The sequence below is a fragment of the Gadus macrocephalus genome, chromosome 6 (genome assembly GCF_031168955.1).
Source record: "Gadus macrocephalus chromosome 6, ASM3116895v1".
Taxonomy (NCBI): Eukaryota; Metazoa; Chordata; class Actinopteri; order Gadiformes; family Gadidae; genus Gadus; species Gadus macrocephalus.
Window position 1 is genome coordinate 121,383 of NC_082387.1, and position 13,610 is coordinate 134,992.

The following is a 13,610-nucleotide window of genomic DNA, read 5'->3' on the forward strand; positions in this document are numbered from 1 at the left end:
GTCACTCAGTCAATGTTTCGTGAATATGCTGACACATAAAACTCAAAAGATAAATGCATGCAATACAGCACGCACGTAATCGCGCGTGCGCACACACACACACACACACACACATTAGAGCCCGACCGATAAAGGTATAAATATATATCGGCCGATAAATCGGCCGATATTTATTAAAAAAAAGAATTCCAGAAACGCGTAACAAAACATAAACGGATTTCCCAAACATTGGTAATTTGTAGTTATTAATGAGTCCTCACTAAAAAAATTAGGTAATGCAGTTTAAAAATAAACTTTATTTTATTCCTTTATCGTCACAATAGAAAAATCAAAATGTATTTAATTTGTCATAAATAAAATGTATTACAAACTTAAGATATGAAAATCAATGTTCTTTGAACAAAAACACAATATCTACAAAAACGTATGCATATATTTTTTTTTTTTATATTAATTAATCTTATTTTATTTTCAAAACAGAAAAGTCTAGTTCAAAATTCATTACATTTCTCATAAATAAAATGTATAAAAATACAATCTTAAGATACGAAAATTAATGTCCTTTGAACAAACCACAATAACTTAAAACAATATATATATTTTTAATTGTTTTAATATTTATTAATCGGCCGATCCCGATAGTTTGGAAAATGCCTAATATCAGCCGATAATATCGGACCGCCGATATATTTGTCGGGCTCTAACACACACACACACACACACACACACACACACACATACACACACACACACACACACACACACACACACACACACACACACACACACACACACAAACACACACACACACACACACACACACACACAAGCAGGTACAAACACAGACACAAACATATTAAAAAAACTGCAGCGAACTCACCTGGTTCATCGGGGGTCTGGCCTTGGTCCGGGGCGGTCTGGACTCGGTCCGGGGCGGTCTGGGCTCGGTCCGGGGCGGTCTGGCCAGGGAAGGGGTTCAGGCCTGAAGGTCGGCCCAAAGGCTTCTCCTTCTGCTGATCCAGCAGGGCGATGGTAAGGGTCTCAGCCCAGAGCTCCCTGAGTCCCCTCACCCGGGTCCTCTTGTTCCCCTTGACCTGGGACAGGTCCTTTCTGAGGGCCCTGTCTGCTGTGGGAGACAGTGAGTGGCTCAGTCAATGTTTCGTGATTATGCTGACACATAAAACTCAAAAGATAAATGCAAACAATACCGTACGCACACGCAAGTGCGCGCACACACACACACACAGACACACACTAGAGCCCGACCGATAAAGGATTTTTAAGGCCGATACGATACAAATATTTGGTGATTTAAAAATCCGATATTCTGATATATCGGCCGATATATATTAAAAAAAGAAATTCCAGAAACGAGTAACAAAACATCAACAGATTTACCTAACATTGGTTATTTAAAGTCATTTATGAGTCCTCACTAAAATAATAAGGTAATGCGGTTTAAACATAAACTTTATTTTAGTCAAAACAGAAAAGTCTAAATCAAAATTCATTACATTTCTGATGAATAAAATGTATAAAAATACAAACTTGAGATATGAAAATCAATCTCCTTTGAACAAAATCACAATGACTAAAAAACAATATATATATTTTATTTTCTTACAATTAATTAATCGGCCGATACCGATAGTTTGGAAAATGCCTAATATCGATCGATAACATCGGAATGCCGATATATTAGTCGGGCTCTAACACACACACACACACACACACACACACACACACACACACACACACACACACACACACACACACGCAGGTACACAAACAGATTAAAAGAACTGTAGCGAACTCACCAGGTTCATCGGGGGTCTGGCCTCGGTCCGGGGCGGTCTGGCCTCGGTCCGGGGCGGTCTGGCCTCGGTCCGCGGCGGTCTGGCCTCGGTCCGCGGCGGTCTGGCCTCGGTCCGGGGCGGTCTGGTCTCGGTCCGGGGTGGTGTGGCCTCGGACCAGGGCAGTCTGGCCTCGGTCCGCGGCGGTCTGGCCTCGGTCCGGGGCGGTCTGGCCTCGGTCCGGGGCGGTGTGGCCTCGGTCCGGGGCAGTCTGGTCCGGGGCGGTCTGGCCAGGGAAGGGGTTCAGGCCTGAAGGGCGGCCCAAAGGCTTCTCCTCCTGCTGATCCAGCAGGGCGATGGTAAGGATCTCAGCCCAGAGCTCCCTGAGTCCCCTCAACCGGGTCCTCGTGTTCCCCGTGACCTGGGACAGGTCCTTTCTGAGGGCCCTGTCTGCTGTGGGAGACAGTGAGTTGCTCAGTCAATGTTTCGTGATTATGCTGACACATTAAACTCAAAAGATAAATGCAAACAATACTGTACACACACACGTGTGCGCACACAGACACACACAGACACACACTACAGCCCGACCGATAAAGGATTTTTAAGGCCGATACCGATACAAATATTCTTGTGATTTAAAAATCCGATATTCCGATATATCGGCCGATACATATAAAAAAAGAAATTCCATAAACGCGTAACAAAACATAAACAGATTTCCCTAACATTGGTTAGTTGTAGTTATTTATGAGTCCTCAATTAAATAATAAGGTAATGCAGTTTTAAAATAAACTTTATTTTATTGTTTTATTGTTACAACAGAAAAGTCAAAATCAAAATTCATTAAATTCCTGATAAATAAAATGTATAAAAATACAAACTTAAGATATGAGAATCAATGTCCTTTGAACAAAACCACAATAACTAAAAACTTTAAATTTTTTTAATATTTATTAATCAGACGATATTTTCCGTCTGGAAAATGCGTAATATCGACCGATAATATCTGACCGCGGATATATATGTCGGGCTCTAACACACACACACACACACACACACACACACACACACACACACACACACACACACACACACACACACAAACACACACACACACACACACACACACACACACACACACACACACACACACACACACACACACACACACACACACACACACACACACAAGCAGGTAAACACACACACAAACAGGTAAAAACAACAATGCTGCGAACTCACCAGGTTCATCGGGGGTCTGGCCTTGGTGCGGGGCAGTCTGGCCGTGGTCCGGGGCGGTCTGGCCTTGGTCCGGGGCGGTCTGGCCTCGGTCCGGGGCGGTCTGGCCTCGGTCCGGGGCGGTCTCGTCTCGGTCCGGGGCGGTCTGGCCTTGGTCCGGGGGGGTCTGGCCTTGGTCCGGGGCGGTCTGGCCGTGGTCCGGGGGGGTCTGGCCTTGGTCCGGGTCATTCGCCTCTTCATTTGTCTCCATCCATCTGATCACCACCTAGGACACAAACACACGGCATCAGGAACCCTTCGGGTCAAACACGAACCGACACTGAAGACCCACGACAGGAAACACAAAGACGTCTCAGTCGCTCTGTGTTGGTGTTGGTGTCCTCTCCTTCCTCACCTGTCTCAGACGTTCTTTCTTTTGTGACGAGGTGGAGACCTGATGGGGCGGGGGGGGGTCCGGAGAGGGGGAGGAGGAGTCCGGATCGGGGGTGGCCTCTTCCTCCTGTCGGAGGAGATCGTCACCGTTAATGTTTCCTCGCCCCTCTCTTCTCCATAGTTCCCTCGCTGATTGCCAACTTGGCTCACTGGCCGCTGCTCTCTGGCTCTCGCTCTCTGATCACCAGGTAACGCTCATCGCACCGCTCTCTGATCACCACTGAGCACGGCACTGAGGAGCGGTGACTTATATTTTACTCACTATTCCTGAGTCCCGCCTAGCTGCTAAAGGGGACGGGTCTTTTTTTCTGTGTTAGCCCCAAAGCTTTGGAATGCATTGCCTGAGAAAATAAGGTTAGCTGATTCGGTGACATCTTTTAAGTCCCTCCTTATGTCTCACCTGTACCGCAAAGCTTTTGAAGAGTTTATTTAAGTTTAAATGTTATTTTTTATGTTTTTTGCCTGGTACACTTTTCATTGATGGTATTTTTGGTTTCATTATTGTAAAAAAAAAAAGACCTGTGATACAGTTATTCTTAGACATTAATTTTTGTTTGGTTGTTTTGCTGTCTTTCTTTTTATTTGTAAAGCACTTTGTAGCTCTGTTTGGAAAAGTAATGCATAAATAAAGGTTATTAGGTGAGTGCTGAATGCAGCGCTCAACTATTGTTCTTCATAAGTTTTATTCTTTCTTTATTATTCTCTACAAACTTTGGGACCTATCTCCTTCCTCAATTTTTCACCTAGAGACTCCATTCAAATTTTTAAATATTCAGAATAGCTTGGAATCGCGCGTTTCTCTTCAGATTCTGAAAATATTTTATACTTTTTGAGATATTCTACTTTTAAAATATTATCTTTTTTATAACATGGGAGTCAATGGGAGGACGGCAGAGCCCTCCTACCATGGTACTTAGTAACGTAACTAAATCAATTTTCAACCGTTTATCTTCGTTCAAACCATTTAACAAATCTTCACACTTGTATCTTCCATAATATCGAAACGGAATTTCGATATCATTTAAACTTTGTTCAGAATCACACTTTTAGTTTCATACCGCTTCGTTTTCAGCTGTTTTCATTGAAGACGTCAATGCCCATTCTGATACACCTACTTCTTATAACTTCGTAACTCAATCCTTTTTCAACCGTTTATCATCGGTCAAACCATTAAACAAATCTACACACTTGTATCTTCAATACTATACCAACGAAATTTCAATAGCATTTATACTTTCTCCAAAGTCACAGTTTTAGTTTCAAACCGGCATCGTTTTCAGTTGCTTACAATAATTTAGGTAACCATAGCAACGCCGTTAAACAAACCCCGCAAAGCACAATCCCTACAGAGTTCACCGCGCTACGATACAGGCTAAGCACAGCGCTTTTCATAATATTTTCAACCTCACTTTGCACTAAAGCACTCATTTTCTGCAGGAAATGCATTTTCTAGTTGTTATTATTATCTTATATCGAGGAGCGTGGCCCCGTGATGTCAGAGGGCCACCGCGGTGACGTCGTCACGGGGACGTCGTCAAGGGGGCGTCGTCACGGGGACGGAATGTTTGGGGATACATTCTTTTGAAAATGGCAAAAATATGCTGAAGCATAAATCAATAATTTTGATGTTTTTTCGAATAGAAAAGTTCAAGAAAAACATGCATAAACGTATTTATAGATCATATACATATGTATCATATATCTTTTTTTATAAAGCACTGATATTAAATGTGTACAATCGTGTGTGTGTATTTTAGCGTGTGTGGGTGTGTGTGTGTGTGTGTGTGTGTGTGTGTGTGAGTGTATGTGTGTGTGTGTGTGTTGCCTGCACTTCTTTAAAGAAAGTCAGTTGGACCCTAACTTAATATAATCATGTACAACCACAAGTTTTTACAGAATACAAATGTGCGTCTGCAGACTCAAAGTGTGCGTGTGCGGTTGGCGTGCGTGTCCTCTCCTTCCTCACCTGTGCCGGACGCTGTTCTCCGGGGGGCGACGAGGGGTCCCCACACAGGGTCTCCTGGTCTCCCTCCTGTCTCTCTTCCTGTCTCTTCCTCACCATAGTGGATCTCTCAGTTTGTTGCTGTCGCTGGTTATTGATATGCAGCTCAGTCGTTGCTCTCTGATCACCACTGAGGACTGGACTGAGGAGCGGGGACTTATATAGAGGCGGTGATGTCACAGCGGCCCGTCGGGTTCCGACCGGCCAGAGGTGGTACCTGATGTTGATTCGTCGTCGCAGGCAACTGGATTTGTTTTTATTGCAATCTACCGAATAGGCCTTTTAATAACTCAAATGGAAACCACTGAAATAAGAATATTACTTTAACACAAAAAGTTGACAATAACATGTCGTGTTTACAAAGTCACCATTGGAAATTTGTTCTCCCAAGTCCATCAGCTGTTTCCAAATCTATTCATGTTTTATACCCAAACATTTGCATTAACACTCACAGTGGGGCCAAGAAAGACTAGTCATTAGTTTGTCTCTGATCAATTCTATTGATACTCAAACACAAGTTTGAGAGTGTCATTCTTCAACCGAGGCCTGAGGCCCGTCCCCTCAGCCTTCTGTGTGGCTTCCCCCTCCTTCTCAGCCTCAACGACTAAATCTTGATGTTCAGGGTTGTTCAGGGGGCGTCGGTGGTGATGACGGCTTTGGTTTCGGCCCAGGCCATCTTAATGTGTCTGAAGGGGTTCCGTCCTGAAGGGCCGGAAAGGCTTCACCTCCTCCTGATCCTTCAGGGCGATGGTAAGTGTTCCAACCCTCTGCTTTCGTAGTGCCCTCACCCGGACCCTCACGTTCCCCAATACCTGGGACCGGTCCTTTCTCGGGGCCCTGTCTGCTGTCAGAGACCGTGAGAGAGACGCTCAGTCAATGTTTCGTGATTATGGTGACGTATAAAACTCAAAAGATAAATGCACACACACACACACACACACACACACACACACACACACACACACACACACACACACACACACACACACACACACACACACACACACACACACACACACACACACACACACACACAGGTTTAAATTATTTTATTTGGATCTACAAGCAAAACAAAGTTTTCTTTTTTTTTGATCCAAACATTAATTAGAAGGTTTCAATCTGAAAACTAACCAGACACTGAATGTGCAAAATTCTTAAGCACGCAGAGGAGTAGAGATGAAATTATGATGGTTTAGCTGAGGTTAAAGCATTGCATATGACAATATGGCATTCAGGGATAGACAACACAACGTCTCTTCCAGATGTGGAGGCTGCCTATGGTCGCTGAGACTGAGCAGAATTTTAGAACTCTTTTCGCATCAACCTTTTGCAGTCCCTCCATCTGCAAACCTCGGAGCACAACGTTCATTCATACTGCATGGCTGTCATTCACAGTCCAGACAGTGTTCCTACGGTCTGCAGAATCCCTCCCCATCTAGAAGAAACATCAGAAGTACTGTAGCTCTCGTGTTGAATTAAGAACACACTTAAGCAGAACAAGTGCTGGTCTCTAGCATACTTGTTATTATTCACTGATTATTAACATGTACACACACATACAGTTACACAGTAATAAATTCATACACACAGTTATACAGTAATATATAAACATAATAGATGGAAATATTTATTTGAGTGGTTTATTTCTTTTAAATGCTCTAAAAAGGTCACCTACCAAATCTATGGGCCCGTTGGCTGTGTCACCGTCAGCAGTTACCAGGGACCGTCCTGCCGTCGCCTCTACCCACCACGGGACCACCACCCTCTCCGGCTACCCACCACGGGACCACCACCGTCACCGTCAGCAGGTCAGAGCCCCCTCACAGCTTCACCCTTTTGAAATAGATATCCCTTTTTTGAAATGTATTCACCCTGGAGGCCTACCTACACCAATCGCACCAACACCACACAGCCACACTACCACGCACACAATCCGTTATAGACTCCCCAGCCAAGCAGCCTTGAAACACCACATCCCCATCAGGTCAAACAGGTTAGAACGCCCTGGACCAGAGATCTGAGGGGCTTCGCAGGCCGCTTCTTAAAGGACGCCCCCTGACCCTAGCCCCCCAAAGGGCAGGGAAACCCCCCCTAATATCAGGGAACCTGGAGAAGCTCCTATTGCACTCCTACCATCCCTCTCCAGGGATGGTAGGAGTGCAATAGGAGCCATGATAATGTGCAGACATAATGGTATCAGAACAAGTGCTATCTGAGAGATGTCCTCTATCCATCGCTATGTCTTGTCTTCATAATACAACACTTAAAAGCTGTTGCTGTAGTTATTTCATGATTTTGTTTTATATGTACTTAAAGGATTTTTGCACTTTTGGTGTACATCTTCATTGTTGAAGGCTCTGACTGTAAGTAGAATCGAAGCACTTACTGACCCACTTTACACGAGAGAGAGAGAGAGAGAGAGAGAGAGAGAGAGAGAGAGAGACAGACAGACAGACAGACAGACAGACAGACAGACAGACAGACAGACAGACAGACAGACAGACAGACAGACAGACAGACAGACAGACAGACAGACAGACAGACAGACAGACAGACAGACAGACAGACAGACAGACAGACAGACAGACAGACAGACAGACAGACAGACAGACGCATTTTCACATCAAAAGGAAAGACAGCAAAACCAAGCACTGCTCTTCGGGACCACTATAGTTCTAGTTCCGGTTCTATATATAGTTCTGACCGAGACGCTCTGAAGGGTCCTTCCTGCCGACCCCCCGGAGAGGAGCCCCAGCAGCAGCAGCAGTCCCCCCCCCCCCACACTGAAAGAAATTTGGAGTGACATTTACTTAAAAAAACTAAGGCATATTTTTCCACACAGAAAGTGCTAGTAATCTTTACTCAGGCTATTTCTAAGTAATATTTACTTACTAGAACCACTTAATTTTTATGAAAAATTCACAAGTAAATTGCACTGACAGTACTTGCCTATGGATTGTAACTTTCACTCAAATTACCATTGCATCTAATTACAAAACCCAAGTAAACGTTGCTCATGATTCTTTGTGTTTCTTACTCATCTCTTCTTTGTTATATTTTATGTAATTATTAAGTAATATTTATTAGGAATGTATTAGTTCATATTAATTGAATTTAGTAAATATTTTTACTATTCTAATTCAATATTTTCCAGAAACAAATATTTGCAGCTTAAGGGATGTTTCAAATACACTTTTATTTCACATTTGAAATGGCATAGATGTATTTAAAATACATAACATAACCACACAGAACTTCCTGCTAGCAAATTTGAAAACAGTGCACACACACACACAAAAGCTCAAAAGTAAAGCCGTTTAGGATTTGAAAAATTCAATGCGGAATGACAAAGCACCAACTGACTTTAGGACTGATATTCCAGCATACAAACGAATACAGTGTTACAGTTGACTTTTCAGAACAGCAAAGAATGCATACATAAACTGCAATGGCTACCTTTGCAGACATTCTCAGGATGTTCAGGACAGAAATAACTTAAAAACTAAGCAAAACTTGAAATTTCAGTCAGAAAAATGACAAAAGTAAAGAGATTGTTTGTGCTGGACAAAAGCACAAATAGCACTGGAACACTCACGCTAAAAGTTTATTGTGGAGAAACTGGACCTTTGGTGACATTGTAATGACGTCAAGCTCAAGAAACAGCTTCTGAAATACTTCAAACGTATATTTCAGTTTAAGTGGGTAACTTAAGTTTACAGCATAGATGACACCCATGAGCAGGAGGCAAGCGTTTGTCACACTTGATGATGACTGACACATACACAGGATCTTGGTTTTCCTGTGCCACATTGGGATGGATGACGTTGATCTGCATCATGTGATTACTGCAGTCCTCTTTCACTGCTTCTTGGGTGACGTCCTGTGAAAACAAATAAGGCACAATGAGAAACAAACTAAGAATCGATTCCAAGTAAAAGAAAAGCTTAAGAGAAAAAAAACTTGAAAATAAAAACAAAAAAGGTATACTCAATTTAGTGTACTCAAATCCAACAATATTCATATGGCACTTTTCATACATAAAGTTACACAACGTGCTTCACAGAGGCTGACCCTGAGCCAAAGAAAGTCACTTTTGGGGGCCATCCAGACTGAGAGGGGTCATCGCCCACGACCATAGGGAGTGCCGCCACAGTGACCACCCTGGCCCGGGCAGACAGGAGGCTCCACACAGGGGTGCAGAGCCCTCCAGCCACCCAGGCTGGAGCTATCTATGGGACTGCACCCGTGTTGGTAGACCAGAACTAGTCCCAGTGTGGAAGGTCCCCATGGGGGAAACACTGGTGCTGAAAACTGAGGGATTAAAATAGGTTATAAAAAGGGTATTAATTAAATTACTCTTTTGCTCATGAAATAAAGTTTCTAAGTGATCGTTAAATAGAGACAAAAGGCAACCCTTAAGTGTTCTTAAATTGTAAAAGGAAGGGTTACCAAACTTTTTTCATGAGGCCTTGTTCCTGGGATAAGTACATTTACGTTTCACTCGTCCAGGCAGAAAGTCACATTTCAGAGTAAAAAGTCGTCATTTTACAATAGTAATAATTGTTCATGTTGTTTACGAACGGAGATTGATGAATTCAGACGAACAAACAGTTGCAATCATTCACACCAGGTCAACCACATCGCTAAAACAGCCATATCCCTCCTCTTAATCACACCACCTCAGAGCAATAACTGTTTAAATCCTCTCACTCACTCACGCACTCACACGCTCATCGCACACACACAACTTACACACACACTCATCCCGATTCCCAATGCAATATTCCCTCTGTGAGCCAAACCCTCTCCCTGTGATTGGACGACACTGTGGATCAGAGTGAGCGGACGCCCCCCCCACCCCCAGGTTGGTTTTCAAGTCTAATGAGAACCCTTCGTCTCTCTCTCTCTCTCTCTCTCTCTCTCTCTCTCTCCCTCCCTCTCCCTCTCCCTCTCTCTCTCTCTCTCTCTCTCTCTCTCTCTCTCTCTCTCTCTCTCTCTCTCTCTCTCTCTCTCTCTCTCTCTCTCTCTCTCTCTCTCTCTCTCTCTCTCTCTCTCTCTCCCTCCCTCTCCCTCTCCCTCTCTCTCTCTCTCTCTCTCTCTCTCTCTCTCTCTCTCTCTCTCTCTCTCTCTCTCTCTCAGACGCTCTTTCTTTACAGCTTTGGTGACACACACGCACACACACACACACACACACACACACACACACACACACACACACACACACACACACACACACACACACACACACACACACACACACACACACACACACACACATTAACCACCACTGGACTCGGAGATGAGGTGACATACTGTCGGGTCCCACTGACCGTCCTTAGCGTCCTAACCCTAACCCTAACACTCACCCTAACCCTCACCCTCAACCTCACTCTGACCCTCAACCTCACCCTCACCCTGACCCTGACCCTGACCCTAACCCTGACCCTGACCCTAACCATAACCCTCACCCTGACCCTAACCCTGACCCTAACCATAACCCTGACCCTGACCCTAACCCTAACCCTGACCCTGAACCTAACCCTAACCCTAACCCTGACCCTGACCCTAACCATAACCCTCACCCTGACCCTAACCCTGACCCTCACCCTGACCCTGACCCTGACCCTGACCCTAACCCTGACCCTGACCCTGACCCTCCCACCATCCGACTTAGCTACAGCCTACCTCTCCACAAATGGACAAAGAACATTAGTATTTTTTCTTCTCTGTTACAGTATCTGTTTAATTATTTTTATTTTATGATTTAAAACCCCCCTTTGTATTATATTTTCCCCTATTCCCTCCCTGCTGATTTTACTGGTTATTATTTTTTCCCTCCCTGCTGATTTTACTGGTTATTATTTTCAGTATTTGGTTTCCAATGGTAATGCATAACTTAACCCAATTATAGTTTGTTTTGCATTGCCTCTGTTGTCATCTTACTTTTACCTCCTAAAACCCCCCTCCCTCTTTCTTACCCCCCCTACCTCCCTCTTTCTTACCCCCCCTCCCTCCCTCTATCTTACCCCCCCTCCCTCCCTCTTTCTTACCCCCCCTACCTCCCTCTTTCTTACCCCCCCTCCCTCATCTCATTTGAATTAATCAAGTGTGGCCCTTTCTCTATTCCTTTATGAATGCACTCCCATAAAACCATGGATAACTCTTACCATAATGGCTTCAGAGTGTTGGCTTCAGGCCACGCCACACCACGTAGGCCTCCTCTACTAGCTGTTAACCCTGTAGAAAGAAACACAACAAGCAATTTAGAGTTCAATACAAGTTTACCTCAAATTATTACAAGCTATTCATCACAGAGAGATTCTTGAAGAAGCAACCACAAGAGGCTCCCCTCCGATAGGGATGGCTCAAAAGGTAGCTCACCTGACTTCATTCATCAAGCCAGCTGCTCCAAACGACACGGTCCTAAATAAAACAAAAGATAACACCACGAAGTGGATGAAGCAGAACCTGACTGCTCTAAAGAACACTATGCTGGGATCCTACTGGATCTCAGCACTGGTTTAGGGCCTTTCAACAATGAGGCTTATGACAGAGCCCTCAGGTGGGCCCACCAGGCTACGGCAGGCGACTGACTTCATCCTCCATCACCACACTACACTCCCTGTTAACCACCTCAGCCCCCCCCACCCACCCCCCCGCTACTCATCAGGGGGAGTAGGGCCCCCCCCGCCCACCCCCCCGCTACTCATCAGGGGGAGTAGGGCGTCCCACCGCTCCCTACACCACCACAGGTCCCCTAGCCCCTCTTAGACACCCCAACACACTCACTTTACCGTTTAAACCTACGTTATCCCCTCTCTCCTGGCCCTCCCACCTCTTTCCCTTAACCTAACCCCAGGTTTACCTCCCCCCTCTACTATCACACCTGGCCTTCAACCAGCCAAACAACTAGAGGGACCCCCCCCACCCAACGCCTCCCAGCACCTAGACTACACCCACTGCTGCTCCTCCACCAACACCACCCAACGCCTCCCAGCACCTAGACTACACCCACTGCTGGTCCAACACCACCCAACGCCTCCCAGCACCTAGACTACACCCACTGCTGGTCCTCCACCAACACCACCCAACGCCTCCCAGCACCTAGACTACACCCACTGCTGGTCCTCCACCAACACCACCCAACGCCTCCCAGCACCTAGACTACACCCACTGCTGGTCCTCCACCAACACCACCCAACGCCTCCCAGCACCTAGACTACACCCACTGCTGGTCCTCCACCAACACCACCCAACGCCTCCCAGCACCTAGACTACACCCACTGCTGGTCCAACACCACCCAACGCCTCCAGCACCTAGACTACACCCACTGCTGGTCCAACCCCACCCAACGCCTCCCAGCACCTAGACTACACCCACTGCTGGTCCTCCACCAACACCACCCAACGCCTCCCAGCACCTAGACTACACCCACTGCTGGTCCTCCACCAACACCACCCAACGCCTCCCAGCACCTAGACTACACCCACTGCTGGTCCAACCCCACCCAACGCCTCCCAGCACCTAGACTACACCCACTGCTGGTCCTCCACCAACACCACCCAACGCCTCCCAGCACCTAGACTACACCCACTGCTGGTCCTCCACCAACACCACCCAACGCCTCCCAGCACCTAGTGATGACCATGGGTGTGGGTGTGACCATCATGATCAACGACTCGTTGGAACAGCCAGAGCTAAAGCCCCTCAGGCCCGTTTCGTCATTCCTCTCCTCTGTTTCCATCGAGCTATCCGTTCACCAGCTCCACTGCACTGAGGCCTTCAGCAGCTTTGTGAGAGACAGCGTAGAGGAGGTGGACCCCCGATGTGGTCACCTTAAACAACGGCCCAGGACAGCGTCCATTGGGCTCGGGGACGGGGGTTAGGGCTATGCTACCCATAACCCTCCCTGTTAGGGCTATGCTACCCATAACCCTAACCCTTACCCTCTTATTCATTGGAGGCTTCTTTTATGTGGAAGGATGGTATGGATGTGTGAATGGTTTTACTATGTCTTATTTTCATCTATTTTGCACTTATCTGCCAGCACTTATCTTTACCCTGTGTGTTTTTAATACTTCTTGCATGCTTTTACCATGTTTTTTATATATATATATATATATGTATATGTGTGTGCAAT

At 45.6% G+C, this 13,610-nt stretch overlaps 1 long non-coding RNA gene across 1 annotated transcript; it reads right to left on the minus strand.

The window, feature by feature from the left end:
- Nucleotides 1-2,797: 2,797 nt before the first annotated feature.
- Nucleotides 2,798-5,582, minus strand: LOC132459016 (uncharacterized). The gene is made up of 3 exons (XR_009526075.1): nt 5,434-5,582; nt 3,430-3,534; nt 2,798-3,300 (listed from the first exon to the last, which is right to left on the minus strand). It is a non-coding gene; the product is annotated as an uncharacterized LOC132459016 (long non-coding RNA).
- Nucleotides 5,583-13,610: the final 8,028 nt, after the last annotated feature.